Here is a 7,121-nt window from a genome sequence, read left to right as displayed (position 1 = left end):
AAATTTCTCATAAATTATGTTCGTCGTAGTGCGAAGATTAGTGCGCAAAATCCGTAAAATCGAAAACTATGTATATGAAAGATTATGTTTTACCTAGGGAGATTGTATATCCCTGAATCCCTATAGATTTGTAGGAGAGGATGAAAGAAGTCAAGCACCCTCCTCTCTAGTGATGATCCACACAGTAGGGCTGCAATGACGCTCCTCAAATCTCCAAGTCTACTATTTGAGGAGAAGAGGAGAGGAGAATAGGAGATGACAACCAAGAGAAGCTCTAGTCTATGAACTTTGGTTCTCTCCTATTTATAGAGGCCCTTGTCAACTTAACCATAATGGATCCTACCCTATTGGGTATTGGATTTCCATCCAACTATCTAAGCTTCTTAAATTAGTGGATCTCTATCCAATAATCTCTTATTGGCTCTTATTGGATCTCATCTATAGAATCTAATAATTCAGGAGCTTATTGGATATCCAATAAGATAGGGGCTCCGACGGATATCTTACATCCGAACCTCTACTCGTCACAATGCTTACCATATGTGTGTGACCCTCTATACTTAATATCGAGCTGGCCATGAGTCATACCTATCAAAACTCCTTCTGGCTCAGTGAATTATTAGACCTAATATCCTAGAGACCTACTAGGCCACTACGCCGTAATCCCCAAACGATACAGGCGAATCCAATCCATTAGACCTATCTGTCCTCAATTACTATGTATCTATAGTTTCTCATTCATCTAATATCTCAAAAACTGTATACTGGGCATAGTACCATCAGGCCCATATAGTTTCTACTTGAGTCTCCCTCAAATCGGATTCTCCCGGAGAACTCTTTCTCTCTTAATCCGAATGACCCTAGCTAGGGATTTGTTTGAGCAAGAACACATAGGATATTCTTTTCATGACACCGAGAGTGGATGATCCTCTATCAACACTCAATAGTATTGGAAAATCTTAGGGGCGACATCATATGCACAGCGAAAGAATATAAAAAATAAAATCCCCAATTTCCCAAAAAGATATTCATCGTCGTGCGAAGATTAATGCATAAAAATCCATAAAACTTAAAAATTGTATATAGAATAGATTGTATTACCTATAGAGATTATATATCCCTGAATCCTTATAGGACTCTAGGAAAGTGTGTCGGAGGTCAAGCGCCCTCCTCTCTAGCGATGATGCACACAGAAGGGTTGCGACGATGCTCCTCAAAACTCTAGACCTACTCTGAGGTGGAGAGGGGGAGGAAAATAGGAGAGGCAAGCAAAGACTCTAACCTATGAACCATTGAATCCCTCCTATTTTTAGAGGTCCCCTATCAGCTTAACCATAATGGATCCTCCTATATTAGGTATTGGATTACCATCCAACTACCCAAACCTCTTAGATTAGTGGATCTTTATTCAATAATCTCTCAGGGCTCTTATTGGATCTCGTCCATGGGATCCAATAATTCAGGGGCTTATTGAATATCCAATAAGATAGGGGCTCCGGTAGATATCTCATATCCGAACCTCTACTGATCGCAACGCCTACCATATGTTTGTGACCCTCTAGGCCTAATATCGAGCTGGCTGTGAGTCATATCTATCAAAACTCATTCTGGCTCAGTGAATTATTATCTCCATAATAATTCACTCGACTTATCGATTACGGACGTACTAGGCCACTACGCCGTAGTCCCCAAACAATATAGAGGAATCCAATCCATTGGACCTGTCTATCCTCAGTTATCATGTACCTATAGTCCCTCATCCATCTAATATCTCAAAGACCGTATATCGGGCTCTAATCGGATTTTCTGGAGAACTTTTTCTCTCTCAATCCGAATGACCTTAGTTAGGGATTTGTCTAAGCAAGAACACATGGGACATTCCTCTCATGACACCGAGAGTAGATGATCCTCTATCGACACTCAATAGCCCTCGTAAGGTTGACTATCACTCTTGAAGATCGACTGTGCTAGATCTGGGATATCCAAACCTATAAGTCTGGTATTAAAGAGTGGAGCACTCATATAAGACATCCTTGATGTTTCAAGTCTAAGGACCAGATACATCACTGGGATCACAAAATCGCTGTCTGACAATAAGGCATCATCAACCATCTAGCATTTCGTAAGCGCATCAATCAGTGAACTCATTCTCCACTGAGCACCTGTACTATATCCCTAGTGTCCCTACACAAGCAACTATGAGACCAGCTATATCCATCATATGGACGGGTATATAGCATACCGGTCTATCTGGTTATCTCGAGTAACCTATGATTGGGATTATTTAGGATTTATATTTAAAGGCGGATCGATTTCATTATCATGATCTCATCACGATCTAATTTTGATTACACAGATCTAAGGACATCACTATATATATATATATATATATATATATATATATATATATATATATATATATATATATATATATATATATATATATATATATATATATATATATATATATATATATATATATATATATATATATATATATATATAATATAAAATGATAAAATATCAAATAATATAATGAGCAAAAATAATATGTATCATGTCATATATGTCATCACTCATGTGATTGGCTTGTAGGGCACCTATAACTAGCATAATCATCACCACATTAATGTATCAATGATAAACATTGTATCAATGTATTATTTCGTAGGATCAATTTCATGATTGGGTCTAACAAATATATCATATCGGTATATAGATACATAGGATCGAGGATCTCGATCCACCACCTATGAAGGGTTGTCGTTCATTTTGGTGACAGAATTAGCAATCAGGTATATATATATATATATGTGTGTGTTTGTCTGATTATTTAATTTATTAGAATCTTAAAGTTTATATTATAACAAAACAATCTAATAATTCAAATAATTTTTCTATAGATAATTCAATATTAATAGAACGACAATTCGTTTCGAATAAAAATTGCATAAGACTATTCCTTAAAACCTAATATAGATATATGATACTATTCTTACTTAATTTATATTGATTTTGGTAAACCATATATATTTATTTTTAACTTAAAAATTATATTCTAATTATTCTTCAAAAATAAATAAAATATATATTTATTTTTAAAGAAGTTTACACCTAAATTAGGTGTATTGCTCGGTACATCGTATCGTACTATACCGAATAGAGCTCGGTACATCGGTGTGGTATAATATTATTATTATTTGAACATGAGTCTTAAGTCATGAATATTTAACTACCTTAGATAATAGAATTATATCAGTATGACAAATCAAAATAATCATAAACTTCATTAAGTACTATCTTTCATGCAAGATAAATATTTAGTATATTAACTCTAAATTTTCTTTTTAATACCAACCGTAGAGCATAATTAATATTTACCATTATTACTTCTTAAACACATATAGCATGATTTCATAAGATATTTTTAATCAAAATTATTTTTTTATTAAACATATAATTTTTATTATCATTTTTGAAATTACTAGCATGATCCTAATTTTTGTATTTTTCATTACATTATTAAATATTTAATTTTTTTAAAAAAAATTTATATAATTTTTTAAATAAAATTAAAAATAACTCATGAAGAACATCAAGTAATTTCAAAGTAAACTAAGGGAGTTTCATTTGAGTTGTTTACCTCATTGTAGAAAACTATTAAGGCATAGTTTGCCACCTCGCCTTTGTTGATTTTTTCTTCGTCTTAGGAGGAGCTCGATTCATCCCAATTTGTATTTTTTTTCTTGCGTTCATAGTAAGTAGTTGCGTTTTTTTTGTGCTTTAATTTTTGTTTCATGAACTTTTTAAATTTCATGAATAATTCAAGTTCACCATCACTTGAGCTTATGTTCGAGTGATCTTCAATTGTTCTAAGTACCAAATCCTTCCGGTTCTTTGGAAGGTGATTTTGTTCATCATGTTCAGTATGTGCATTATGCACCATTTCATATGTTATCAATGAACCGATAAGTTCTTCAAGTAAAAAAATATTTAAATCTTTTGTTTCTTGTATTGTCGTTACTTTCAATTCCTAAGTTTTAGAAAATGATCTTAAGATCTTGTTAATAAGTTCAAAATTCGAAAAACTTTTACCAAGTACTTTTAAACCATTGACGATATCCGTAAAATGGGTGTACATGTCAACAATAGTTTCACTTGGCTTCATTCAAAAAAGTTCAAAATCATGCATTAAAAAATTAATTTTTGAATCTTTTAATCTACTTGTGCCTTCGTGAGTGATTTTAAGAATATGCCAAATGTCGAAAGCCATTTCGTAAGTAGAAACCTGATTAAACTCGATTTTGTTTAAGGCACAAAGTAGAGCGTTCATAGCTCTAGTATTTAAAAAAAATGTCTTCTTCTCCAAATCATTTTAATCTTTTATTGGAAGAGAAGACCTTTTAAAACCGGATTCAACAATATTCCATAAGTTCAAATCCAAAGAAAGCAAGAAAACTCTTATTCGAGTTTTCCAATATATGTAGTCCATCCCACCATTGAAAAAGGGAGGACAAATGAGAGAGTGACCCTCTTGAAAGCTGAAAAGAGTCATTTCTCTTGGGTGTTAAACCAACTGAGAAATCATGAGGCTCTAATACTAATTGTTAGGATCAAGAGGTTGGTCGACACTAAGAGGGGGCGGGTGAATTAGTGCAGCGATAAAATAACATCGGTTTAAAAACTTTATTGTGATAAAATCAGTTTCGTAAAGATGTTAACTTGAAAGCGTGTTCGTAAAAGAGTAGTGGATGTAAAGAGTAAGTAAGGAGGTTTGCAGTTAAAATAAATTGCACAAATAAAATGTAAACCAGATTTTAGAGTGGTTCGGTCGTTGTGACCTACATCCACTTCGTCGATTCCTCTTCCGTCGAGGCCATCGACATCCACTATTAGTCTTCTTCAATAAGCGAAGACCAACTACCTTTTATACCCCTCTTCTCCTTTTCTCGGGTTTAGGAGACAACCCTTACAAGCACTCACTCCTCTCTTACATAATTCTAAACTTAAGAGTGGAGGAGGGAATTTCTAAAGAGATTGCAACAGCGTTTCTTCACTTTTAAAATCTCTACGCTTGTGTCTTTTAACCAGGGATGAGAGGGGTATTTATAGGCTTCAAGTTGATTCAAACTTGGAGCCTAAAAACATCTCATCCCGGGTTTCCCGGGCATGAGCGATACCACCACCTGCGCTGGGCGGTACCACCGCTAGTGTCAGTCTGATACTAACACTACACTCGACGGTACCACCGCCTGACATAGTCTTGAAGATTATGCCACAACGGTGTCACTTCTTTGGGCATTGTTTAGGCCTTTTCATTAGGCCCAACATAATTCTTACATGGGCCTAGCTAGCCCCTAATTGGGTTATCCTAAATCCAAATCTAATTACATACTAACTACGATTCCTAAGACTTTTGCTAAGCTAAATAAGTCCCTATGTCTTGGTTTCTTCCGGCGAGCTTTTGACGATCTTCCAGCGAACTTCCGACAATCTCTCGGCAATGTTCCGACAGACTCCCGGCAAGCTCCTGGACTTCACGATAATCTTCTTGGGGAGTTCCGATGAGCTTCTCTAACAAGCTTTAAAACATCTCGGCTGGTTCCGCCAGAACTTCCGACAAACGTCCGGACTTTCGACGAACTCTCAAACTCCCAACGAAATCACGTCCTTGACTCTGGGACTTTATTTTGCTTCATGCCTTGCTATCGTAGTTAATCCTGCACATGTAAAACACACTTCGATCTAGACAATTAATACTAAGCATTAATCATGTTGTCCTACATGACATTGGTCCCTCGACGTTTCGTCTAATTCTTCGGTGCATCGTCCTCTCTTGCGGCCTATTTCCCAATCTACCAGTTGACTCTGTAACTCCGATATCCTTGGCGCAATATCTACTCTTCTTGGCTCGATGCCTGAATCCATGGCCTGAAGCCTTCTGTTGATACGTCGACTGATCCTCCGGCCCGACGTCTAATCTTCTGACATGTTTTCCTCCGGCCCAATATGATTCTTTCTGCTTTAATTGTCTCATCCTGATTGAAGCATCCTACGTCACTCAAAACACAGATTAAAATATAAACACTTATCAATTGGTTTCATCATCAAAATCCGAGATTCAATAGATTTTGCTAAATCATATATATTTATTCCTAACTTAAAAATCATATCCTAATTATTCTTCGAAAATAAATAAAATATATATTTATGCTCGGTACATCGTACCGTACCATACCAAATAGAGCTCGGTACATCGGTGTGGTACAATATTATTATTATTTGAACATGAGTCTTATGATCATAAATATTTAACTACCTTAGATAATAGAATTATATCAGTATGACAAATCAAAATAATCATAAACTTCATTAAGTATAATCTTTCATGCAAGATAAACATTTAGTATAATAACTCTAAATTTTCTTTTTAATACGGACCGTAGAGCATAATTAATATTTACCATAATTTGATTCTATTTTTTTTAATGAAAGAACTATTATATCCCTTATGATTCCTATATAATCTTGATAAATTACATTAATGCACTTTATGAACTTGATATTTCTGATACTTTCAGTCTTCCCACGAGCTACTTTCATCCACAATTGAAAACTATGTATTGGACATATATCTTATAGCTTCTTGTTGCAACATATTTGATCTTAAAATTTTATCAAATCACATATTCTTTCAAGGCTCATAGAATTTCTTTCCGGTCTCAAAATACCTATAGAAAGATATTTATTGGATTAGAAATTAATATATAAAAATATATAATAAATTAAATTTAATGTCATTCAAATATCACACTTGACCAAAAAAAAAGATCAAAATGAAGAACTATCATTTAACAAAACACTATCATCTTGGCTATCACCATATTCAACAAGTATTTGTTCAATGCTATGATACGTACCCTCACTTAAAACAACTCACTCACTAATGACATTAAATGTATCATAACCTTTAACCTATTCTTGTAATTTTTTCTTCAGCTAATTTATTTTCAAAGACATCACAATTATTATCATCTTCATGATAATAAAATAGACTATTCAAATATATGCTATGATTGACAAAATCTGAGCAATTTGGTATTTAGCTTTTACCTACACAT

The sequence above is a fragment of the Musa acuminata genome, chromosome BXJ3-11, assembly GCF_036884655.1.
Source record: "Musa acuminata AAA Group cultivar baxijiao chromosome BXJ3-11, Cavendish_Baxijiao_AAA, whole genome shotgun sequence".
Taxonomy (NCBI): domain Eukaryota; kingdom Viridiplantae; phylum Streptophyta; class Magnoliopsida; order Zingiberales; family Musaceae; genus Musa; species Musa acuminata.
The sequence above is the reverse complement of the archived record's forward strand: the minus strand, read 5'-3'. Positions refer to the sequence as shown.